At 41.2% G+C, this 26,887-nt stretch overlaps 1 protein-coding gene across 3 annotated transcripts in view; it reads right to left on the bottom strand.

The window, feature by feature from the left end:
• The window catches only part of LOC118400045 (trithorax group protein osa-like), a 129,879-nt gene that overhangs the window by 66,850 nt on the left and 36,142 nt on the right, over positions 1-26,887 (bottom strand). The window contains exon 1 of one of the 3 annotated variants that reach the window (XR_008076862.1): positions 1,436-1,453. The exons of 1 other annotated variant lie outside the window; for it this stretch is intronic. The gene's annotated coding sequence lies outside the window, so the exon portion shown is untranslated. Of the gene's footprint in view, positions 1-411; positions 573-1,435; positions 1,454-26,887 lie in introns of those variants that run through there. One more of the 3 variants, XR_004828956.2, reaches the window with a different exon arrangement.

Below are 26,887 nucleotides of genomic sequence, written 5' to 3' on the forward strand. Positions count from 1 at the left end.
AGTCATACAGAAGTGTCCAAGCACACACACACACACACACACACACACACACACACACACACACAACAAGTCATACAGAAGTGTCCAAGCAAGCACATACAGTACACAAAAACGCATAGAGCCTCAGGAGTTGTCAGACTCCACAGCCAAGCGCTCAGCAACAATTTCCTGTGTGTGCTCACAGGAAGAGCTCCTTTAAAAAGACCTGAGAAAATGATTCAGTGACAACACTGGTTTCTGGCCCATAAAAATACACACACTCGGGTTTTCGTTAGGAAAATGTGGCACTGGACATTTAATAAATGTATTTGAAGGTGTATTTAAGGTGTCCACCCAGTGCTCAGAATGCCAGAAATCACATTCATGGTAATTCACCTTAACAGAGCATGCAACCGAGAGCGTCATTCTTACCGAATTCCGATGAGCAATTTGAAGATGTTAGAATACATAGGCGGCACGTCCATAAGGCTAGGGTGTTAAACTTTCCCTAAAGCTCATTTAATTGACAAAAGTATAGAGCATTATTGGCTTACTCATGTATATACAGAAATAAAATAATAAAAAATAGGCTACTACACCAGAAAGCATGAGTTGGCCAGAGGATCATTAGCTTCTTTAAAAAAATGTAGATTGTTTTAAATCGCATAGAATACAGGCTGAAGGGCCCACAATTTGGGCCAAGCGCGCAAAAAATACCAAATAGATGGTTGTTGAGTTGCGACTTTCGGTGAAAATCAGAGACCCAAGCCAGGCATATAGCAACATAAAAAAATACAAAGCACGGAAAAACAGTTTGGAAAGTAAAATGACTATTGCTGTAAATAGAAGACAACGACTCCAATCTGTTTTTAACTATCACATTTCTCAACTTAATTGAGCAAAACGTATCTCAACACACTGCATTGAACAGTCTTTGTTTTGCGAACAGTGATTGAGTTATATTATTAGCCTAAATTATGTAGTAAAACGTTCAGGTTTCAAACAATCAATTATATGTTTTCAAAATGTCACATGTGTGACGCGCTGAAGCCTGCCAAGTTGCCTATGCACTTGGCGAATGGGAAGCGCGTTTCAATGAACAATTTGTGAAAAAATATGTTGTAGGCCAAGTATTTTTTAATCATGGCGATGTTATTTTTTTTTTTTAAACTCAATTTTCTTCAGAATTGTTACGCAATGACTTGGCTTATTAAAGCACCTTTCACTCCAGCAGCAACAAACAGTTGTTTGATGGGCTGTAGGAGCATCTCTGGCGCTACATCGACTTGTATTTCAAATCAATGAACAGGCTAAAATACATTATTTCGCAATGGGATTTTTTCAATTCTCTCGGACAATTGACCGGAGGCAATTTTATTTATCAGCGTATCGTTTTTGGGGGGAGGGACAAAACCCGGCAAAAATGCTGGTTCCGCGGTCTCTCACACACACTCACCACCTTGGTTGTTTCTGCTCTTTCAGCGCTCCCTAGTCCCTTTTAACTACCATACCAGTAACTACCTCTCTCAGTACCTCCATTAGAGTGAGCCAAGAACAAAATGGCTGGGTTAGAAAAACAACAAAGAACTGGGCAATAAGACAATACACACATATACCACATCATGTTGGAGTTGCTAGAGGTGCAGTCATTTGTTTTGGCACCTTCACCATTAAAACATTTGACCGTGTCAGATCGCACACGTTGTCCTGGTTTGGCACCGTGGCTCTGCCCGTGTTTCCACACGGAAGGAATGTACGGTTTCTTTAACCAGGGAGGTACAGAGCAGGTGGATGTAAGGTCATGTCAAATCAACCACACAATGCACACACGTCTGTCATCATAGGGGAAGTTGACACAAAAGCATAAAACGGATGTAAGGATATAACATGGATGGGGAGGTCCTAAGCAGTGGTGCATTGTCTCTCACATACAGGTCCGTACATTTTGGAACCCTTAATAAATATGAGCAAAAAAATGTATAAAATAAATCAAACAAATACTGAGCTATATTGTATGCTCCAAAAAAATGTATAAATGCTATTGTTTTATACTTACTAATACAATTGATCAGAGAAAGAGAGAGAAACAAATCTAAAAATGATAAGGGGCAAAATTATTGGGACCCCTGTTGTCAATACTAGTGCACCCCCCTTGTGAAGACAATGACACAGATTTTTTTCTAAAATGTTCTATGGGATGGGACAACATGTCCAGATAAATTTAAGACCATTCCTTCATACAGAATCTTTCCAGATCTTTAATATCATTTGTCTGCTCTTATGGACAGCACTCTTCAATTCAAGCCACAGGTTTTCAAAATGGGGTTCAAGTCCAGAGACGGATGTTGATTTTTGTGCTCAATTAACCATTTCTTTGTGGATGTTGATGTGTGGATCATTGTCTTGCTAGAAGAGCCACTGGGAAAATCATACAATGTGATTTTCTGGATTTTTGTTTTAGATTCCGTCTCTCACAGTTGAAGTGTACCTATGATAGAAATGACAGACCTTTACATGCTTTGTAAGTAGGAAAACCTGCAAAATCGCCAGTGTGTCAAATACTTGTTCTCCCCACTGTACATACATACATACATACATACATACATACATACATACATACATACATACATACATACATACATACATACATACATACATACATACATACATACATACATACATACATACATACATACATACAGCGTGTTCAGTATTGCAGATGCGTCATTGTGAGCAATACAAACAGCTGTTAACTTTAAAAGATCCACAATCGTAATTAGTAGGTAGGTCACCAGAACTATTAGAGCAACATTTATATTCACTTTCATTCTGATTTTGTTTTTACAGAGAACGTGTTTAACAGGGAGACACCAACTCTGGGAGAAACATTTCAAATCTCTCATTTCATGTTGGTATCAAAAAGGTGATGTCAAGTTTTCCTCAAACTACTACACACTAAAACATAAAATGTTGCATGTCTGATCTCTGCCTCTCTTTCTTACACACACACTCTTTCTCTTTATGAGAGACTTAAGATGAAAGCTATCTGCCCAGTGTCAGGGGAGACGAGGCACAGAAAGAAGTCTTTGTGAGCATCAAAAAAATAAAAGAGGTTGAGAAGGAGAGAAAAAAAACCTGTGAAAGCTAGACTACCCAGGAGGCCTAGTCCGTGTGGGCGATATTACAGGCTCAACACAGCACCAGGCTCAGAGAGAGAGAATAGAGCAAGCGAGCGAGCGAGCGATAGCGCGCGCGAGGGAACAAGAGAGAGGGGGTAGATTGAGGGGAGGGTAGAATCTCGTGGGACTAGTTCTCCATAAGAAACGTCTAGAATGTCTGTGGGTTTTGACTAAGTCAGTGAACACGTCAGGGGGGAGTTGAAGGATGAAATAAAACTACTATAACTAACTTTGTAGTGCAGCTCATGACCGAAAAGACCAATCATTTTCTGCCTTGATATCTGCCTAGTTAGTGGCGAGTATATTCCTGAAAGTGCAAGATGGCAGGAAAAGCTAAAATAGTAGAGAGAAAAGAAAAATGCAGTTAAGGTTTCTATCCGGTCTCATTAAATGGTGGCAGTTGAGGCTCTGAGGGTCGAATAAAGCTGTCATTCAGACCAGTGATTTAAACCTCTCTCTCCTGCCTCCTATCCCAACGAATACAGCCTCCAATTACTGCTCTACACGGTTGCTCTCTTTATCACCCTCAATCTCCCTCCTCTCCTTGTCCTGTCATCATCTGGCCACATCCCTCTTTCATTTCCTTTTTGTATTCCTCCCTTCTTTAATCTCCTTGTTCTTTTTATCTTTCCTTTTCTGAAATTCACTCATTTCATTATTTCTCTTGGTTTAACAGAGTGCTTTCTCGCCATCTCTCTCTTATTCTCTCCCTCCCTGTCTGTCTCGCCAACCTCATGAGTCTAATGTAATGGGACTGCAGCATACAAACTGCTGACTCGGGCTAATGCGCAATTTTCTAATAATGCCTATTGGTTTAGGTCACACAGGAAATGCATAAAGGCGGCATTATTTTGCACAGCCTGTTAAGCCAAAAAACGTCACTTGAGGCATTAGATGCGCATGTTTTTCCTCACTGCAGCTGATAAACTAAAATAAAACACCCTCTTGAGAAAAATTACATTTCCACATGCCTGGACTTTTCAGCCAACGCAAAGTGGGAATGGTATATGCTAACTAGGGGTGTTCACAATTAGTTCTATTCAGAAACCTGACAGAGGGATGATGTATGGCTTTTAAATCTTTAACTGAAAGATTAAAGCCCTCAACATGGACAGAGATGATGGAGCTGACAAAAGAATTACACACCTAATAAGAAAGGGTTGATCAGCATCATTAATTTTTGCTTGTAGGAAAGGCTGTGCTGACATGTAGGAAAGGCTTGCTGTGCTGACATGTAGGAAAGGCTTGCTGTGCTGACATGTAGGAAAGGCTGTGCTAACATGTAGGAAAGGCTGTGCTGTTGATGACATGTAGGAAAGGCTGTGCTGACAAGGAGGAAAAGCTGTGCTGTGCTGACATGTAGGAAAGGCTGTGCTGTTGATGACATGTAGGAAAGGCTGTGCTGACAAGGAGGAAAAGCTGTGCTGTGCTGACATGTAGGAAAGGCTGTGCTGTGCTGACATGTAGGAAAAGCTGTGCTGTTGATGACTTTATTACAGTTAAACCTTTTCGGGCAATTTTCCACTAGAATATTTTCCTCGCATAGAAAACCAAGTTCTCCTCCCTGCACAGTGCAAACTGTGCTGCTCAAAATTATATTGTATTAGTCACATGCACATATTTAGCAGATGTTATTGCGGGTGTAGCGAAATGCTTGTAGAGAGGAGTATCAGGGGGCTAAGTCTACATCCCAGCACATTAATGGAGGCTAACGGTGCCTGGTTAAAGCCTGAGTAGAGGAGATATTCAAGCTCAAATCTCTTAAGTCACCAGGGGATATGAGGAGAAGTGCAATTCTTAGAAGCCTTAGTAGAATCCTTAGTATAATGGCAGTTGACTCGACCCAAGGGGTCTGTTTACGCCAAATGGAAGGCCAGACGAGGAGTGAACTGTTCGCCACCGACCTAGATTTAAAAACAACCAACCAGACATTGCCATGACAACTCTCCACACTCTGATTTCCTGTTTTCTTTGTGTGAGATTACTCTGTGAGAATGGCTGCTGGCACAGACACACACATGCAGATAGACAGACGTGTCAGCTGGGCCGGGTTCTGGGGATAAGGTAGGTTTATCTCCAGGGAGGAAGGGGAGAGTCTGAGGACAAAAAGAGAGGTGTTAAGGCTGGGCAGGGGAACTCTGCGAGGAGGCGGTGCTGGTGGAAGAAAATCAGCGTACCATGAAGCCGAATCAGCTGTATTGACTTACAGTATGACCAGCACTGTTTTGTTTCTCCAGAATCAAGCTCTCCTCTTGATTCAGAGTATAAAGGCTTTGTTTCAGCTACACCTGTAGGCGAGTGCTCATATTTGTCTTTTATCCTGTATGTTGTGTGCACACACGTGTCTTCCTCCTGGCCAGTTGGCAGATTAGCAGAGCACAGTGACCTCCCTCCAATAGCGTGCATTTGCGCAACTGTGTGTGTGTGTGTGTGTGTGTGTGTGTGTGTGTGTGTGTGTGTGTGTGTGTGTGTGTGTGTGTGTGTGTGTGTGTGTGTATTATAGTGGAGTGTCAGGGCACAATGCCCTCTCAGTGTGAGCTGATTAATGAACCCTCGTGGATGGTGTATGTTATGTAGCAGGTTAATTACACTGGAATGCTTCCCTGACCAGCAACAGAGGATGAATTCAACAGATACCACAGAGAATACCAGAGAATACCACATAGAACGCCTGGGAAGGACAAGGTGAACTTAAAAAATGTTTTAATAATCTGTCGTTCTGCCCCTGAACAAGGCAGTTAACTCACTGTTCCTAGGCCGTCACTGAAAATAAGAATTTGTTCTTAACTGACTTGCCTAGCTAAATAAAAAAAGTAAAATTAAACTTCAACCACTTGCAAACAAACAGACATAAAGAGCAACAGAGAGAAAGTAGAGGTGAAACAGACAAAAGAGCAACCAAGAACACATAATCGGGAAAATCTTAAAATCAGGGGTCAAGGAGGGGACAGATAACAAAGAGAAAAACACCTTGCCTTAATTCCAAGAAAGAGTGAGAATTAGAAAGACAGACAAAGTTGAACAGGTAAGATGGAGAGAGGAAAATAAAAATACATCATCGATTCAAATAAGAGTAAGTAGTATTTCTTCAGTCTTCATTTCCAACAAGATCTGCTATGTTTCTCTTCCTTTGCCCCAGCAAAGTGGCACTGCTCCTTACCTTATGATAGTACTCCTGCACTAACAGCACTATAGAAATCCTTTCCCAATCAGAAAGTGTTTTTGACTATGATTTACAACCAGGCTAAAGACACTAAGAACCTTGTGCTTCTAAGCTAATGACTGTAACAATGTAATTTACATTATTGGCCATGTTACAATGGCTGAGGCTACTGCCTTCAAGCAGGCGACAAACTCAGTTACCATACTTTGTAACTGTCAGTAGGGATAGGGGTCAGTATTATGATGTACACTACCATTTAAAAGTTTGGGGTCACTTAGAAATGTCCTTGTTTTTGAAAGAAAAGCAGACGCCTCAAGTCCTCAACTGGCAGCTTCATTAAATACTAACTGAAAAACAACAGTCTCAACGTCACAAGTGAAGATGCGACTACGGGATGCAAGCTTCTAGGTAAAGTTCCTCTGTCCAGTGTCTGTTCTTTTTCCCATCTTAATCTTTTATTTTATTGGCCAATCTGAAATATGGCTTTTCCTTTGCAACGCTGCCTAGAAGGCCGGCATCCCATAGTCGCACTGGTGTTTTGCAGGTACTATTTAATAAAGCTGCCAGTTGAGGACTGGTGAGGCATCTCTTTCTCAAACTACACACTCTAATGTACTTGTCCTCTTGCTCAGTTGTGCATCAGGGCCTCCCACTCCTCTTTCTATTCTGGTTAGAGCCAGTTTGAGCTGTTCTGTAAAGGGAGTACTACACAGCGTTATATGAGATCTTCAGTTACTTCGCAATTTCTCCCATGGAATACCCTTCATTTCTCAGAACAACAATAGACTGACGAGTTTCAGAAGAAAGATATTTGTTTCTGGACAATTTGAGCCTGAAATCGAACCCAAAAATGCTGATGCTCCAGAAACTCAACTAGCCTAAAAAAGGCCAGTTTTATTGCTTCTTTAATCAGTACAACAGTATTCAGCTGTGCTAACTAACATAATTGCAAAAGAGTTTTATAATGATCAATTAGCATTTTCAAATGATAAACTAGGATTAACTAACACAATGTGCCATTGGAACAAAGGAGTGATGGTTGCTGATAATGGGCCTCTATACGCCTATGTAGAAATTCCATTGAAAAACAGCCGTTTCCAGCTACAATAGTCATTTACAACATTAACAAGGTCTATACTGTATTTCTGATTAATTTGATGTTATTTTAATGGACATTTTTTGTTGCTTTTCTTTCAAAAACAAGGACATTTCTAAGTGACCCCAAACAGTTTAACCTCTTTCAGCTAGGGGGCACTATTTTTATGTTTGGAAAAATAACGTTCCTAATGTAAACAGCCTATTTCTCAGGCCCATATGCTAGAATATGCATATAATTAACGGATTAGGATAGAAAACACTAAAGTTTCCAAAACTGTCAAAATATTGTCTGTGAGAATAACAAAACTGATATTGCAGGCAAAACCCGAGGAAAATCAAACCAGGAAATGGCTTCTATTTTGAAAGCTCCATGTTCCATAGCCTGTCTTCACTCCATTTAAGTCGCTCTGGATAAGAGCGTCTGCTAAATGACTTAAATGTAAATGTAAAGGGATATCAACCAGATGCCTTTTCCTATCGCTTCCTCAAGGTGTCAACACTCTTTAGACATGGTTTCAGGCTTTTATTTTGAAAAAATGAGCGAGAAAGATAACATCGCGTCAGGTTTCGCATGAGTTTTGCTTACGCAACAGAGCTTGGGCAGCCATCGTCTCTCCCTATCCTACTGAAAAAGAGACAGTGCCGGTTGATATATTATCGATTATACATTTTAAAAACAACCTGAGTATTGATTATAAAAAACGTTTGACATGTATCTGTGGACATTAGAGATACTATTTGGAATTTGTCTGAGTTGTCGTGACCGCTCGAACCAGTGGATTTCTGAACATAACGCGTCAAACAAACGGATAAACTTATACAAACACAGAGGTTTGCTTTCGCTGTAAAGCATATTTTCAAAATCTGACACGACAGGTGGATTAACAAAGAGCTATGCTGTGTTTTACTATATTGCACTTGTGATTTCATGAATATAAATATTTTTTGTGATATTATTTAAATGTGGCGCTCTGCAATTCAGTGGTTGTTGATGACAATTATCCCGCTAACGGGATGGGTAGCGTCAAGAAGTTAACAGTAGTATATATATATATATATATATATATATATATATATATATATATATATTTTTTTTAAATTAATTATACAGTAGAAAGGGGAAGTTTACATCCACTTAGGTTAGAGAATTAAAACTCGTTCTTCAACCACTCCACAAATTTATTGTGAACAAACTATATTTTTGGCAAGTCGGATAGGACATCTACTTTATGCATGACAAGTAATTTTTACAATTGTTTACAGACAAATTATTTCACTTATAATTCACTGTATCACAATTCCAGTGGGTCACAGCTGTCTGTGCCTTTAAAAAAGCTTGGAAAATTCCAGAAAATTATGTTATGGCTTTAGAAGCTTCTGATAGGCAAATTGACATAATTTGAGTCAATCGGAGGTGTACCTGTGAATGTACTTCAAGGCCTACCTAAAACTCAGTGCCTCTTTGCTTAACATCTTGGGAAAATCAAAACAAAATCAGCCAAGACCTCAAAAACAATTGTAGACCTCCACAAGTCTGGTTCATCCTTGGGAGTAATTTCCAAATGCCTGAGGTACCATGTTCATCTGTACAAACAATAGTATGCAAGTATAAACACTGTGGGACCACACAGCCATCATAACGCTCAGGAAGGAGACGCCTTCTGTCTCCTAGAGATGAACGTACTTGTGTGTGAAAAGTGCAAATCAATCCCAGAACAACAGCAAAGGATCTTATGAAAGATGCTGGAGGAAACAGCTACAAAAGTATCCATATCCACAGTAAACCGAGTCCTATAATCAACATAACCTGAAAGGCCGCTCAGCAAGGAAGAAGCCACTGCTCCAAAACCATCATAAAAAAGCCAGACTACCATTTGCAACTGAACATGGGGACAAAGATCATACTTTTTGGAGAAATGTCCTCTGGTCTGATGAAACAAAAATATAACTGTTTGGCCACAATGACCATCGTTATGTTTGGAGGAAGAAGGGGGAAGCTTGCAAGCTGAAGAACACCATCCCAACCGTGAAGCACGGAGGTGGCAGCATTATGTTGTGGTGGTGCTTTGCTGCAGGAGGGACTGGTGCACTTCACAAAATAGATGGCATCACGAGGGAGGAAAAGTATGTGGATATATTGAAGCAACATCTCAAGACATCAGTCAGGTAGTTAAAGCTTGGTAGCAAAGGGGTCTTCCAAATGAACAATGACCCCAAGCGTACTTCCAAAGTTGTGGCAAAATGGCTTAAGGACAACAAAGTCAAGGTATTGGAGTGGCCATCACAAAACCCCGACCTCAAACCTATAGAACATTTGTGGGCAGACCTGAAAAAGTGTGTGTGAGCAAGGAGCCCTACAAACCTGACTCAGTTACACCAGCTCTGTCAGGGGGAATGGGCCAAAATTCACCCAACTTATTGTGGGAAGCTTGTGGAAGGCTACCCAAAATGTTTGACCCAAGTAAAAAAATGTAAAGGCAATGCTACCAAATACTAATTGAGTGTATGTAAACTTCGGACCCACTGGGAATGTGATGAAAGAAATAAAAAGGTGAAATAAATCATTCTCTCTACTATTATTCTGACATTTCACATTCTTAAAATAAAGTGGTGATCCTAACTGACCTAAAACAGGGATTTATTACTTGGATTAAATGTCAGGTATTGTGAAAAACAGAGTTTAAATGTATTTGGCTAAGGTGTATGTAAACTTCCGACTTCAACTGTATATAAACTCAGCAAAAAAATAAAACGTCATTTTTTCAGAACCCTGTCTTTCAAAGATAATTTGTAAAAATCCAAATAACCTCACAGATCTTCATTGTAAAGGGTTTAAACACTGTTTCAATGAACCATAAACAAGTAATGAACATGCACCTGTGGAAGGGTCGTGATTAATTAAGACACTAACAGCTTACAGACATTAGGCAAATAAGGTCACAGTTATGAAAACTTAGGACAATAAAGAGGCCTTTCTACTGACTCTGAAAAACACCAAAAGAAAGATGCCCAGGGTCCCTGCTCATCTGTGTGAACGTGCCTTAGGCATGCTGCAAGGAGACATGAGGACTGGAGATGTGGCCAGGGCAATAAATTGTAATGTCCGTACTGTGAGACGCCTAAGACAGCACTACAGGGAGACAGCTGATCGTCCTCGCAGTGGCAGACCACGTGTAACAATACCTGCACAGGATCTGTACATCCGAACATCACACCGCGGGACAGGTACAGGATGGCACATCAACTGTCCGGGTTACACCAGGAACGCACAATCCCTCCAACAGTGCTCAGACTGTCCGCCATAGCCTGAGAGGCTGGACTGAGGGCTTGTAGGCCTGTTGTAAGGCAGGTCCTCACCAGACATCACCGGCAACAACATTGCCTATTGGCACAACCACACCGTCGCTGGACCAGACAGGACTGGCAAAAAGTGCTCTTCACTGACGAGTCGTGGTTTTGTCTAACCAGGGGTGATGGTCAGATTTTCGTTTATCGTCGAAGGAATGAGCGTTACACCGAGGCCTGTACTCTGGAGCGGGATCGATTTGGAGGTGGAGGGTCCATCATGGTCTGTGTCGGTGTGTCACAGCATCATTGGACTGAGCTTGTCATCATTGCAGGCAATCTCAATGCTGGGCGTTACAGGGAAGACATCCACCTCCATCATGAGGTACCCTTCCTGCAGGCTCATCCGGACATGACCCTCCAGCATGACAATGCCACCAGCTATACTGCTCGTTCTGTGAGTGATTTCCTGCAAGACAGGAATGTCAGTGTTCTGCCATGGCCAGCGAAGAGCACGGATCTCAATCCCATTGGGCACATCTGGGACCTGTTGGATCAGAGGGGGAGGGCTAGAGCCATTCCCCCCCAGAAATGTCTGGGAACTTGCAGGTGAGATAACATCTCACTGCAAGAACTGGAAAATCTGGTGCAATCCATGAGGAGGAGATGCACTGCAATACTTAATGCAGCTGGTGGCCACACCAGATACTGACTGTTCCTTTTGATTTTGACCCCCCCTTTGTTCAGGGACACATTATTCCATTTCTGTTAGTCACATGTCTGTGGAACTTGTTCAGTTAATGTCTCAGTTGTTGAATCTTGTTATGTTCATACAAATATTTACACGTTAAGTTTGCTGAAAATAAACGCAGTTGACAGTGAGAGGACGTTTCTTTTTTTGCTGAATTTATATTATATGCTTCATCAGCAGATTCCTGCAAACATAGCCATGCTCTCTCTGGATGTGGTCTATCATGGATACTAATGAACTCTTCTGTCTCACATCATCCTGTAGTTAATGGAGTTTACTTTGAGAACAACATAGAAAGGGGTCATACTATAAGGCTTGAGCTACAGTACTGTAGGCCTATATTTAGTAATTGTGGAGACTGGAGAGTACAGCCTATATTGTCAAAAATAGAAAGGATAGCTAAATCTGTTTTCATAAAATGTGGACAACTCATCCCACTTCATTAAAAAAAGAGCTAGAAATGATGGTTAGGAAAAAAAGTATAGCATAATATAACAGCAAGCATCTTATCATTGATCTGGCACTGTTTAAAACAAACTCTTGAAATACATGTTGGTATGATCCCTAATATAAACTCTTAGATAAACCAAGATGGCTGAGTAGGAGGTACTAGAGGAGGGCGAGTCTGTGGGGCCTTAGCTCCTTGCTGCGCTAGCTCAGAAACACATTCCCTACACTTTTGTTCCAGATTATAAATCAAACATCTCCATTTGAGGGAAATCAAACACTGCCAGATGGACAAGCAGACAAGTTAAAAGTCAACCATCCCACTGTGCTGTCCAAAGCTAAGTATGAAAGGATTACCCTGTAGGCATGCCAAATACTCCTTCTATCAATATTCATGCAGGAAACGGGGCAATAACATCCATCCATTCTGTTACATCAACCACTCTGGCAGCACTTCTGTCACTTTGTTGACAAGGAGATATGCTATGCTTTCAGAGGGGAGATTAAACATTTTGCGAGTGGCAGTTTTCTAGTCTTTCATACTCCTCGGCAACAAGCAATACATAGATAACCAGTGCTCTGTAAAGATGTTTGACAGACAGCTATGCAGTGTGTACTGATGCTTGCTCTCCGTCAGCGATACCCTGATGTTCTCATAGTAGGAAATAGAGTATTTCACCCCACAGCGATTGGTTTCTGTTGCATCTTCTGTTGGTATTCTTTTGTGGTCGGTAAACAGTTCAAGTAATGGGGAGTTTCTCAAGAAAGTATTCCACCAACAGGTCAAAGTCCACAGATTCTGTGCTCTGGTTTCCCTTGGTGTTATCCCATCTAGGCCATTAAACAGCCAGAGCCTGGTGTTTCACTACAGGATTGCCCTCCCAAAACCCCAGGGGCCTCCTGGGAGTCTGCACAATGTGCCACACAGCAACAGCAGACTAGTAAAACAAGCTGCAAAACTTGAACTATGACATACAGTGGGGGTCTGGAATTATTGGATCTCTTGATAAAGATGAGCAAAAATTACTGTATAAAATTTAAAAAAAAATACAAATACTGAGCGATATGGTATGCCAACATATTTGAAAAGTTATATTATTTTATATAAACACAGTTGCTCAGAGAAAGAGATTTTGTTTAACAAGTAATACAAAATATAATCTAAGGGTCAAAATGATTGGATAGCCTGTTTTCAATAATCCAGCACCCTTCCCTAGTGAGGATAACAACAGGGTTAAATGTCATTTCAGCAAGCCATCATACCCACCCTCTCAAATTGTTCTGAAATAGTTTCTGTAAATAAAAACAGATAAGATAAGCATTCCTGGAAACATTATTTTGTTGAAATATAATTTGATGTGAGAAATTGCATCCAAATTGGCCATTTTAAATTTATAGTACTCATAATATTCAATTATAGTATCTAACAACAACAAAAATTCGAACAATAATTAAGACATGAGGAATCCAAAGAAATGCTCAAAAGCTATCCACGAGGACCTCCCAAGTGGTGCAGTGGTCTAAGGCGTCACTGCAGATCCTGGTTCGATCCCAGGACGTGTCGCAGCCGGCCGAGACTGGGAGACCCACGAGGTGGCACACAATGGGCCCAGCATCGCCTGGGTTAGGGGAGGGTTTGGCTGGCCGGGTTGTCCTTGTCCCATTGTGTCCTGGCGACTCCTACGGCGGGCCGGGCGCAATGCATGCTGACTCGGTTGTCAAGTGTACGGTGAAGAAGACCAAGTCCATATTATGCCTAGAACAGCTCAAATAAGCAAAGAGAAACGACAGTCCATCATTACTTTTAGACATGAAGGTCAGTCAATACGGAATATTTCAAGAACGTTTAAAGTTTCTTCAAGTGCAGTCGCGAAAACTAGCAAGCGCTATGAAACTCTCATGAGGACCGCCACAGGAATAGAAGACCCAGAGTTACCTCTGCTGCAGACAGTACGTTCATTAGAGTTACTAGCCTCAAGAGATCGCAGCCCAAATAAATGCTTCACAGAGTTCAAGTGACAGACACATCAACTGTTCAGAGGAGACTGTGTAAATCTGCAATGAAACCACTACTAAAATACATAAATAAGAAGAAGAGACTTGCTTGGGCTAAGAAACACCAGCAATGGACATTAGACTGGTGGAAATCTGTCCTTTAGTCTGATAAGTAGTCCAAATTTGAGATGTTTGATTCCTACCACCGTGTCTTTTTGAGAACGTGGTTGTGGGTGAACGGATTATCTCTGCATGTGTATTTCCCACCGTAAAGCATGGAGGAGGTGTGAGGGTGCCGTGTTGTGCTGGTGACACTGTGATTGATTTAGAATTCAAGGCACACTTAACCAGCATGGCTACCACAGCATTCTGCTGTGGGACTATCATTTGTTTTTCAAAAGGACCTCCAGGCTGTGTAAGTGCTATTTACCAAGAAGGATAGTGCTATTTTACCAAGAAGGATAGTGATGGAGTGCTGCATCAGATGACCTGGCCTCCAAAATCCCCCGACCTCAACCAAATTGAGATGGGTTGGGATGAGAGTGAAGGAAAAGCAGCCAACAAGTGCTCAGCATATGTGGGAACTCCTTCAAGACTGCATTCCAGGTGAAGCCTAGTTCGGATGTCTTCACTATTATTTTACAATGTAGAAAATAGTGAAAATAAAGAAACTGTTGAATGGGTAGGTGTTCTAAAACTTTTGACCGTTAGTGTATATATATTTTTAAAGCCATCCACGGACCACCTACGACAATCCCACCCCAACAACGAGTATATAATATCAGTTCTGCATGTTTGACAAGTTGTATGGAGCTGTGGCTCGGATAATTGTTTCTTCATCTTCTATAATGTATTCTAAGTGAATATGGTTAAGTTTTTTTTCCGCTGTTCAGAGAAATTAGTCATTGAAGTTGTTGGGTTTATGTCCTATCATACATCCTGAAATTACCAGGCTTCTTCTGACCACCAGATGGTGGTGTTCTTGCTATTAGGTGTTTCTTTGTTAAAGGGATAGTTCAATCAAATTACTAAATTATCATTTTCGTTTCTTGTTTATAGTCTATGGACCAGGTATGACAGCAACCCATGCTTTAGTTTGGTTTACATGGCCACTTTTTAAAATGAAAACTTTTCTGAATTTGTGTCACAAATCCAATGCAAGTCAACGGTACCAATAATAGACTTTTCCCGCTTCATATCCAAATAATCTATAAGTAACATCACTGAGTTACACAATCAATTTGTAGATACTTTAAAATTATTTGGACATGAAGCGTGTGAATGATGCTGAATGGGCGGACTAAAAAAAAAAGTGAGAAAAACGTTCCGGGGGATTTTCTGGTACTTGTCTACAAGTTGGAATAACTTTAAAAGTTCATCACATTTGAAATGTGCCTAACTTTCCCATTGTCATGGAAATTCTTACACAGGGACACCTGAAGAGAGCGCTGCCCCTGAATGAGGGACACCTGTCTCTAGTCTATTTTACCATTACCTTACAGGATACAATTAAGTTAAGGTGGAGGGGGATCACCAGTCCCCTGGGGCCCTGGCCCTTTAATGGGACTGGTCAGTTGGTAAATATGCACATTTATTTTCTTCACTTCTGCCTATGAAATATGTTGGTAATGGTTGACAATTACGGAAAACGTATTTAAGTTTTCCCCACCTCGAGTGATATGTGTATTGCTGTTGTTTACTTGCTTTGTTTTTGTCTTGCTTCAATACCAAATCTCACCAGATTGGGTCTGCTGGGTGGTCGGAATTTCTCCCTAAGGATTATCCCTCTAACTCCCTGACCAAGTAACTCTTCGGTTAGATCGCCAAGATGATAGGAGAGTTTAAGCCAATGTGGGCAACAACAAAAAAGTTTGTGTTATGTCTTTGACATTTGTATTAAGAATATTGGTAGTAGTAATCATTTCTCATACGGTAAATAATTTGTTATACAGTGAATAATTTGTCTGGATTTCCAGAATCAGAAATCCCTACACTAAACTGTTCTTCTTGTCTGTCCTTTCTCGAGGTTATGGCGAAGGTGACCACAGATGGTATCCAGATGCACAGAAGGGATATCCTGCCGACAAAGCCAAGTAATCATAAAGTTAGTGATGCCAAATGGTCGTGAAAATTCTTACACAGGGACACCTGAAGTCAATCTTAAATGAATCATTCTCTATTATCAGCACGCTAGAGAGGTTCCAATCAACTCAATGCACACGTCAATCAGGAGCTCTCCCAGGGCAGTCCCGTTAGTTCCCTTATATACTGGTTACAGAGACATTACATAGGCATAGTACATAGGGTTGGTTCAGGTGTCTGGCACTATCTCTAATCTTAACTTAAAGAACATATTCTGGGAGTTTTGCCAGATGGTCCTAAGGAGGTCATGACAGCACAGGCACAGGTAAAGGCAAGATGAACATTTTCAAGACTGTTTCTTCATAAAATGACAGTTCCTTTATGCCATGTTTCCCCCCAACTGCAGTGTATGATATACCATTTTGAAGCTCTGAATCTGTCTTTTAAAATCTACAAAAAGCCAATCTTGCCAAACGTGTCTTTCCAAACATGTTTGTTTGATAGCTAATGTCAGTCAAAGCTAGAACCAACGTAAGCTAGCTAATGTTACGCTTATTTGGTAGCCATCCATTCCATCCTTGTCTGGAAAACACTCTGTTACTAAAAATAGAATTGTTGATATAGCTAACTCACTCTCCATTTGTGTGTTGGTAGGAATGAGGAATGTGTATAAATCGTCTATGGTTGGTTAGTTGGTTCTCAAACAGTCTCAGTTGGCTAACAATCTTGCTGCCAATTTAGGGATGATAGTTAGCGAACAGCAAGCTGACAATAATGAAATGTCCATGTTAGGTATGCTTAGCTAGCCAGTCTAGTAGAGATCAATACAATTTGTAAGTCGCTCTGGATAAGAGCGTCTGCTAAATGACTTAAATGTAAATGTAAATGTAGTGGGGTGGTTAAATTGTGTATTTTTCTGTATTTTGTTGTCAGTGTACAGAATCAGATTCTACCAACATGTGCATCCAACCTCTAGCGCTGGACAAGGTGGAGGTAAGTTGGCAAAAACTTTAACAAGTTGATGGCTAAGATAGCTAAATTTAGAATAAGCTTGGTATAAACCATGAATTGGGTAGTGTTTGAATGGTTTGTGTTATGGGTTACAGGTGGTTAGATGTATTTTTTGGTCCTCTGGCTACCTTCCAGACCATGTAATCAATTCAGTCTACCCCTTTTCACCTTTTTCTTTTCCTGAGTCATTCCACAGTGCCCTGCTGAAAAATACACCAAAGCGGGGGAATTATGTGTACACAAGCATGATGTAGCAGACACACCTTGCGGTTATGGAGCACAACCGGATTGTGGGACAGAAACCAGAAAGGGACACTAAAAAGGTATGAAATCAAGACTACAACAGTAATGACAACCACCTCATTCTTCTCTCTGCAGATTCTCAAAACACAATACAAAAACCTGTCTACAGAATGTGCCTGCAAGTGTACAGTATGAGAGAGATTGAAGTGCCATTTCTCCTCAATCTCCCATACAACAATTCATACTGTGTAAGAACTGCCTTCGAGACAGGATATTTCTGCAGCATTGAAGGTCCCCAAGAAAACATTGGCCTCCATCATTCTTAAATTTAAGAAGTTTGGAACCACCAAGACTCTTCCTAGAGCTGTCCGCCCAGCCAAACTGAGCAATCGGGGGAGAAGGGCCTTAGTTAGGGAGGTGACCAATAACCCGATGGTCTCTGACAGAGCTCCAGAGTTCCTCTGGGGAGAACCTTCCAGAAGGACAACCATCTCTGCAGCACTCTACCAATCAGGCCTTTACAGTAGAATGGCCAGACGGAAGCCACTTCTCAGTAAATGGCACATGACAGACCGCTTGGAGTTTGCCAAATGGCACCTAACGGACTCTCAGACCATGAGAAACAAGATTATCTGGTCTGATGAAACCAAGATTGAACTCTTTGGCCTAAGCGTCATGTCTGGAGAAAACCTGGCATCATACCTAAGATTAAGCATGGTGGTGGCAGAATCATGCTGTGGGGGTGTTTTTCAGCAGAAGGGACTGGGACACAAGTCAGGATCGAGGCAAAGATGAACATAGCAAAAGTAGAGCGAGATCCTTGATGAAAACCTGCTCCAGAGCACTCAGGACTTCAGACTGGGACGAAGGTTCACCTTCCAACTGGGCAACTACCCTAAGCACACAGCCAAGACAACGCAGGAGTTGCTTCGCGACAAGTCTCTGAATGTCCTTGAGTGGCCCAGACAGAGCCCGGACTTGAACGCAATTGAACATCTCTGGAAAGACCTCCAACCTGACAGAGCTTGATAGGATCTGTATAGAAGAATGGGAGAAACTCCCCAAATACAATTGTGCCAAGCTTGTAGCATCATACCCAAGAAGACTCGTGGCTGTAATCACGCCAAAGGTGCTTCAACAAAGTACTGAGTAAAGGGTCTGAACACATGTAAATGTTATCTGTTTTTTGTATATATAAAAAATAGCTAAAATTTCAAAAAACGTTTTTTGTTCTCATTATGGGGTATTGTTCATAGAGTCTTGAGGAAAATTTGTTTTTAAATCAAATTTTATTAGTCACATGCGCCGAATACAACAGGTGTACACCTTACAATGAAATGCTTACTTACGAGCCATTATCTGACAGTGCCGTTTCAAAAAATACAGATAAGAATAACAGATAAAATTAACAAATCTTTTCAGTCTCCTGAGAGGGAATACGTTTTATTGTGCCCGCTTCACGACTGTCATGGTACGCTTGGATCATGTTAGTTTGTTGGTGATGTGGATACCAAGGAACTTGAAGCTCTCAATCTGCTCCACTGCAGCCCCGTCGATGAGAATGGGGGCGTGCTCGTTCCTCTTTTTCCTGTAGTCCACAATCATCTCCTTTGTCTTGATCATGTTGAGGGAGAAGTCGTTGTCCTGGCCCCACACAGCCAGGTCTCTGACCTCCTCCCTATAGGCTGTCTCGTTGTTGTCGGGGATCAGGCCTACCACTGTTGCGTCATCTGCAAATGTAATGATGGTTTTGGAGTCGTGCCTAGCCGTGCAGTCATGAGTGAACAGGGAGTACAGGAGGGGGCTGAGCATGCACCCGAGGGGCCCGTGTTGAGGATCAGCGTGGCGGATGTGTTGTTACCTACCCTTTATCCACTTTAGAACAAGGCTGTAACGTAACAAAATGTGGAAGAAGTCAAGGGGTCTGAATACTTTCCCGAATGCACTGTACTTTTGGTCAGGTAGCGCATCTTTACTTTTATGACAATTTGGTACTTTTTCCACCACTGAAAACCATCACCAAATTCACTGAGAATACATTACATAGGATGAAAAAAAATGTACTCAGATCCACAGCTCCATACTTTATTTTCAAACATAGATAACTGATACTATATACTTGTTGTTGGGCTGGGATTGGCGTGGGGGTCCATGACTGGCTTTGTTCATTTCTTTGGATTCCTCATTTCTAACTCGTTGTTAGAAAAAGGTTTGTCCAAATCGGATGTGAGGTACTATATTTATTGAAAATTATGTGAATACTATCATTTAAAAAAGGCCAATTTGGGTATTGATTTAGTTGAAATATAATTTGACCTCTGAGAAATTATGTTTTGGAGAAATGCTAATCTTATCTGTTTCTAACAACAGAAACGATTTCAGAACAATCTGAAAAGGTGGGTGTTGAAATCCTCTTTCTTGTGCTTTGACGTGGAACACAACCTTTTTCTAAAATGTTGTATGAGATTGGAGAACAACTTGGGAGGGATCTTACACCATTCCTGTATACAAAATCTTTCCAAATCCTTGATATCCTTGGCCTTCGAAAGAAACATGCATATGCTGAAAATACATCACCCCTCCTGCAAAATATGGTGATGGATCTTTGATGTTATAGGTCTATTTTTCTTCCACTGGTCCCGGGGCCCTTGTTAAAGTCAACGGCATCATGAACTTTACCAAGTACCAGGAGATTTTAGGCCAAAACTTTGTAACCCCAAGCACACATCAAAATCCATAAATAAATGGTTAATTGATTACAAAATCAACATCTTGCAATAGCTATCTAAGTCTCCAGACTTGAACCCCATTAAAAACCTGTGGTTTGAATTGCAGTCCATAAGCGCAGATGAAGGAGAAGTATGGAGCAATAGTCTAAGATCCCTTCCCATGTGTTCTCTAATCTCATAAAACATTTTCGAAAAAGGCTCAGTGTCGTTATACTTGCAAGTGGAGGGTACTGGACTATTGAAAATAGGGGGTCCAATCATTTTGACACTTATCTTTTTATTTATGTATATTACTATCTATATTACTCTTAGCAATTGTATTAGTATAAAATATAGCTCGGTATTTGTATTATTTATTTTATAGTCTTTTTTGCTCATATTTATCAAGGAATCCAATAATTCCAGACCCCACTGTAACTGTCAAGATAATATAGTACATGGGTGCCAGGAGACCTGATTTCCATGATTTCTAAGAGCACTTCAACACAGTATTTTTCCTTCACAATGAATCATTTTATTAGACTGCACATTCACAAAAACGAATTTGCATTTAAATATGCAGGAGCTGTTATCCTTTCATAATACAATTTATATCATGCTGCTAGATGTTCTGGAGTTGTCATAAACAGCCTTTTATTCAAAGACCTTTTCAAATGTCAGGTCCCATCAAACACTGTGACAGGTCTTTCGGAAAACTACTCCAAGAAAGAAAATAAAAGAAGGCTTATCATGCATATTCATGTGCCTTTCAGACAGCTACTTCAACTGCTCTGGTTTTACAATTGGCAACACAGAAGAGTGAATGAAGTGTAAGGTAAAAGAAAATAGCTTTTACTTTTCTGCAAATAACTCAACAGGATATTTGCACTGGGTATTTTGCTTCTCTGCCAAGATGGACTGTTTGCTTGTTATGCATTTACAATCATTGCCATTTGGCCAAATCTGTAGGATTAGCCAAGTTCGTGCACTAAATTACACAATTGAAGACACTACAAATATAATGAATGATTGTATATAAAGCATGTAATCACGTTGCACTAGCCTTGGCATGACCGATCAGCTATGTTGATACCATGATGTAACCACTGGCAGACAGCATTCTTTTACCTGAAACAGTTGAACAAAACATCTTTCCAAAACCATACTTTGTGGGAGAGAAATGCCAAACATTTGAATTCCCACAATGAATAGTGCTATATCGAAGAATGACTAACAAACAATAAGAGTAAGTCCTTTCTTTTCTCATAGTCAGCACAATTCTCTTGAAGTGAAGTAGAAAATATAGCCATTGCCTTCAGCCTCCCAGACGCCTCAGCCTCCCAGACGCCTCAGCCTCCCAGACGCCTCAGCCTCCCAGACGCCTCAGCCTCCCAGACGCCTCAGCCTCCTAGACACCTCAGCTTTTTATCGCATAGTTGACTCGTCCCCACATCAGCAGGAAACATCCTTCGGACACTATTCCATGTCAGCTGAACTGAATGAGGCCCATCTATGGCACAAAAGAGGACTTCCTCCTAGCTTCAACTCACCCCAGAGATGCTGAGACAGGAGAGAGGAGATAAAAAATAAGAAAAAAAGGCAAAAATCCTGTTTTGCTTCTTGGTGAATTGACAGTGTTTCTTGTGTCATTGGCTGTTTTTTTCCCCACCAATGTTGAAGGCTATGTCAGCACATTCCCTCTCCCTCTCCAGGTAGCAGATAATGGACATTATCAGATATTTATGTAGTTAGTGTTGAAGTGAGAAGTTTACATACAAGTTTAACTGACTCCAACCTAAGTGTATTTCAACCACTCCACAAATTTCTTGATAACAAACTATAGTTTTGGCAAGTCGGTTAGGACATCTACGTTGTGCATGACACAAGTAATTTTTCCACCAACTGTTTACGGACAGATTACTTCACTTATAATTCACTGTATCACAATTCTAGTGGGTCAGAAGTGTACATACACTAAGCTGACTGTGCCTTTAAACAGCTTGGAAAATTCCAGAAAATAATGTCATGGCTTTAGAAGCTTCTGATAGGCTAATTGACATTATTTGAGTCCATTGGATGTATTTCAAGGCCTACCTTCAAACTCTGTGCCTCTTTGCTTGACATCATGGGAAAATCAAAAGGAATCAGCCAAGACCTCAGAAAAACAATTGTAGACCTCCACAAGACTGGTTCATCCTTGGGAGCAATTTCCAAACGCCTAAAGGTACCACGTTCATCTGTACAAACAATAATACTCAAGTATAAACACCATGGGACCACAGCTGTCATACCGCTCAGGAAGGAGATGCGTTCTGTCTCCTACTGATGAACGTACTTTGTTGCGAAAAGTGCAAATTAATCCCAGAACAACAGCAAAGGACCTTGTGAAGATGGAGGAAAAAGGTACAAAAGTATCTATATCCACAGTAAAACAAGTCCTATATTGACATAACCTGAAAGGTCTCTCAGCAAGGAAGAAGCCACTGCTATAAAACCACCATAAAAAGGCCAGACTACAGTTTGCAACTGCATATGGGGACAAAGATTGTACTACACCATCCCAACCGTGAAGCACGGGGGTGGCAGCATCATGTTGCGGGGGTGCTTTGTTGCAGGAGGGACTGGTGCACTTCACAAAATAGATGGCATCTCGAGGGAGGAAAATTAAATGGTATATTGAAGCAACATCTCAAGACATCAGTCAGGAAGTTAAAGCTTGGTCGCAAATGGGTCTTCCAAATGGACAATGACCCCAAGCATACTTCCAAAGTTTTGGCAAAATGGCTTAAGGACAACAAAGTCAAGGTATTGGAGTGGCCATCACAAAGTCCTGACCTCAATCCTACAGAAAATGTATGGGCAGAACTGAAAAAGAGTGTGGGAGCAAGGAGGCCTACACACCTGACTCAGTTACACCAGCTCTGCCAGGAGGAATGGTACAAAATTCCCCCAACTGATCGTGGGAAGCTTGTGGAAAGCTACCCAAACATTTTACCCAAGTTATACAATATTAAGGCAATGCTACCAAATACTAATGAAGTGCATGTAAACCTCTGACCCACTGGAAATGTGATGAAATAAATAAAAGCTGAAATAAAATCAATTCACTTTCTTAAAATAAAGTGGTGATCCTAACTGACCTAAGACTGGGAATTTTTATGGGGATTACATGTCAGGAATTGTGAAAAACAGTTTAAATGCATTTGGCTAAGGTGTATGTAAACTTCCGACTTCAACTGTTACATTGTAATAATAATAATAATAATAATAATATATGCCATTTAGCTGACGCTTTTATCCAAAGCGACTTACAGTCATGTGTGCATACATTCTACGTATGGGTGGTCCCGGGAATCGAACCCACTATCCTGGCGTTACAAGCGCCATGCTCTACCAACTGAGCTACAGAAGGACACATTGTAACGGCGTTCTTCATTTGTCGAAAGAGAGTCGGACCGAAATGCACCGTGGTGGTTACTCATGACTTTATTGGAAAAAAGCGACATGAAATAACTAATACAAAATACAAAACAACAAACGGAACGTGAAACCTATTACAGCCTATCTGGTGAAACTACACAGAGACAGGAACAATCACCCACGAAATACAAAGCGAAACCAGGCTACCTAAATACGGTTCCCAATCAGAGACAACGAGAATCACCTGACTCTGATTGAGAACCGCCTCAGGCAGCCAAGCCTATACAACACCCCTAATCAGCCGCGATCCCAAATACTACAAACCCCAATACGAACATACAATATAACATAAACCCATGTCACACCCTGGCCTGATCAAATAATTAAAGAAAACACAAAATACTAAGACCAAGGCGTGACATACATGGGTTTTAACTTGTAAACAAACCAATCATTTTTCAATTGTACAATTTGGCATTCCCAGATATAAAAACCACAAAGTTGGCCGGAAAACCCCGAACGGAAGATCATAATTTCTATGACTCACAAGGTGGAGGAACATATTGCCTGTAGTCTACTGTACATGGTAAACTGGTGAGCACCAAGTGGCACTTCCATTTTAGTATAGAAAACATTGGTAAGGATTTTTCTTCAATATTCACAACATAGACACAATTGAAAATCGTTATATAATAAAAATAAAATGTAAATTATGACGTGTAAAAATATAATTGAGTGAACATTTGCAAGCCAGCAGCAGATTAAATAGACAGTGATTTCTCTCCTCCCTCTTCTTGGTTTTAGCTTGTAGCTATCAGTCTAACTGGCTAGGTTTAGGATATTTACTAGCCAGTACCAGTAACAAACGTAGCTATGTTATAGACAAAAGGCACTACACAAACAAAATCTAGTTCACTTATTTTGCCAGCTAGAAAGAAAGACAAATTCATTCAACAGCTATTTTTAAATTATGTTCCAGCCCCCTGGCTATCTGCTCAAGAAATACAATTGGCCCGTGGCTGAATCTAGTTCATGATCCCTGCCCTAGCAGATGTCAGAATAAAATTATGTTGGAGGTGTCACATCAACCAGAGCGGATCCATCCAACAAACCATCCACACACAGACACACAGAGCCCGAGGGCAGAAAGCCAGCAACTCCCAAAACACAACTCACGGCGAGCTTTCCCATTGACCAAACTCCACAATCCACCCCTCTGAAAAATGGCTGGCTCCAGGGCTTCCCTGAAATGGCTCTTGGGCTTCTCTGATCAGATCCATGGATGAAGCGTCACACTCGGCAGCCCGAATAGAAAACTCCCCCATAGCCACAGAACGACTGAATTACCACAACACAGCCCCAACAAACACCTTGAAAACTACTCTTTCCAATAGTCTTGTACTATCTATGACAGCATCAGCAGTTAGCTAACAACAGCTGGCAGGCATTTTTACATTTGGTTAGTTTTAGGTGGAAGACGTGAGCTAAATGTCTGCCACCTAGCTCTTTCACTTACTCGGGGGTGAAATGTGCCACGCCTCACTCTCACAAACATATCCCACTTTTTTAACAAAGTTTTTCATTCACCATGTGACGCTGACCGCAGGGCGTTGTGGGATTGTTTGCGAAGTTAAAGCTGATTTGGAGAAAACCTCAAACCCAACTTTGAGAACAAGATTACAATATTATAACAATTGATTTAAGATTTTATAATTTGGGAATGTTTTCTTTGGGTCCTATAAAAGTTACTATTATATGCATTTCTGGCATTGAAAAAAATAGGTGCTACACTCCCTTTAACACAGCATAGAACAGAAAAGCTATACCAGACTGCCCAGTACAGCACAGCAAAATTCGGGAAAGAGCAGCATTGCCCTCTGCCATTGAGCAGACACCTCTTTCTTTGTGCTCTAGTCTTTTACATTCTATTTTACAGTCTGTGTAGCGGGCAGCAGTGTTTTCATAGCTAATGGTTAGCGCCCCCCTCCCCTCCCTGACTGCATATAGCAAGCCAGTCAGGAACCCCACTGGGTGCAGATGGCGCTTTGTCTGTGTGCTCCCAAAAGCACACATACTGTATACCCAAAAACTGTTTGATGTTGTTGGATGGCTGTGCTGTGCTGCTAATGATTCATAATCCTCCATGGTATATGAAAGTTTATAAAAGGTCAAGAAATAACTAACTTTGTCAAGTGAGGGAAGGACAAATAGAGCATGTAAAAACAGAGAAGGAAAAGCTTGACACGCATCTGCTGGTAAGATATGGTTGTGTGACTGAGTTTGTGTGTGCTTGACAATGAGACAGACAGACAGACAGACAAATTGATAGTGAGTGAGAGAGAGAGAAATTGATAGTGAGTGAGAGAAACAAATAGATAGAGACAAATCAGTGTAAACAATGTACTGAGCAAATGTCAAATTGGCTTTTTACCAAATTATCATACGACAGACCACGTATTCACCCTGCACACCCTAATTGACAAACAAACAAACCAAAAACAAAGGAAAAGTCTTCTCATGCTTTGTTGATTCCAAAAAAGCCTTCAACTCAATTTGGCATGAGGGTCTGCTATACAAACTGACAGAAAGTGGTGTTGGGGGAAAAACATACGAGATCCATGTGGACAAACAACAAGTGTGAGATTAAAATAGGCAAAAAACACAAATTTCTTCCCACAGGGCCGTGGGGTGAGGCAGGGATGCAGCTTAAGCCACACGCTCTTCAACATATATATCAACGAATTGGCAAGGACACTAGAAAAGTCTGCAGCACTCAGCCTCACCCTACTAGAATCTGAAGTCAAATGTCTACTGATGATCCGGTGCTTCTGTCACCAACCAAGGAGGGCCTACAGCAGCACCTAGATCTTCTGCACAGATTCTTTCAGACCTGGGCCCTGACAGTAAATCTCAGTAAGACCAAAATAATGTTGTTCCAAAAATAGGTCCAGTCGCCAGGAACCCAAATTCCATCTAGACACCGTTGCTCTAGAGCACACAAAAATAGCCTCCAACACTCTACTCGACAAATTAGGTGCAGTCTATCACAGTGCAATCCATTTGGTCACGAAAGCCCAATATACTACCCACCACTGCGGACTGTATACTCTTGTTGGCTTGCCCTCGCTTCAAACTCGTCAAAAAACCCACTGGTTCCAGGTCATCTATAAGTCTTTAATTGGTAAAGCCCCGCCTTATCTCAGCTCACTGGTCACAATAGAGGCACCCACCTGTAGCACACGCTCCACAGGTATATACAGTTACCAGCCCTTTCAAGCTTAACATCCTTATCATTTATCGCCCTCCAGGTCTCCTCGGAGAGTTCATCAATGAGCTTGATGTCTTGATAAGCTCCTTTCCTGAGGACGGCTCACCTCTCACAGTTCTGGGCGACTTTAACCTCCCCATGTCTACCTTTGACTCATTCCTCTCTGCCTCCTTCTTTCCACTCCTTTCTTCTTTTGACCTCACCCTCTCACCTTCCCCCCCTACTCACAAGGCAGGCAATACGCTCGACCTCATCTTT

The sequence above is a fragment of the Oncorhynchus keta genome, chromosome 2, assembly GCF_023373465.1.
Source record: "Oncorhynchus keta strain PuntledgeMale-10-30-2019 chromosome 2, Oket_V2, whole genome shotgun sequence".
Lineage (NCBI taxonomy): Eukaryota > Metazoa > Chordata > Actinopteri > Salmoniformes > Salmonidae > Oncorhynchus > Oncorhynchus keta.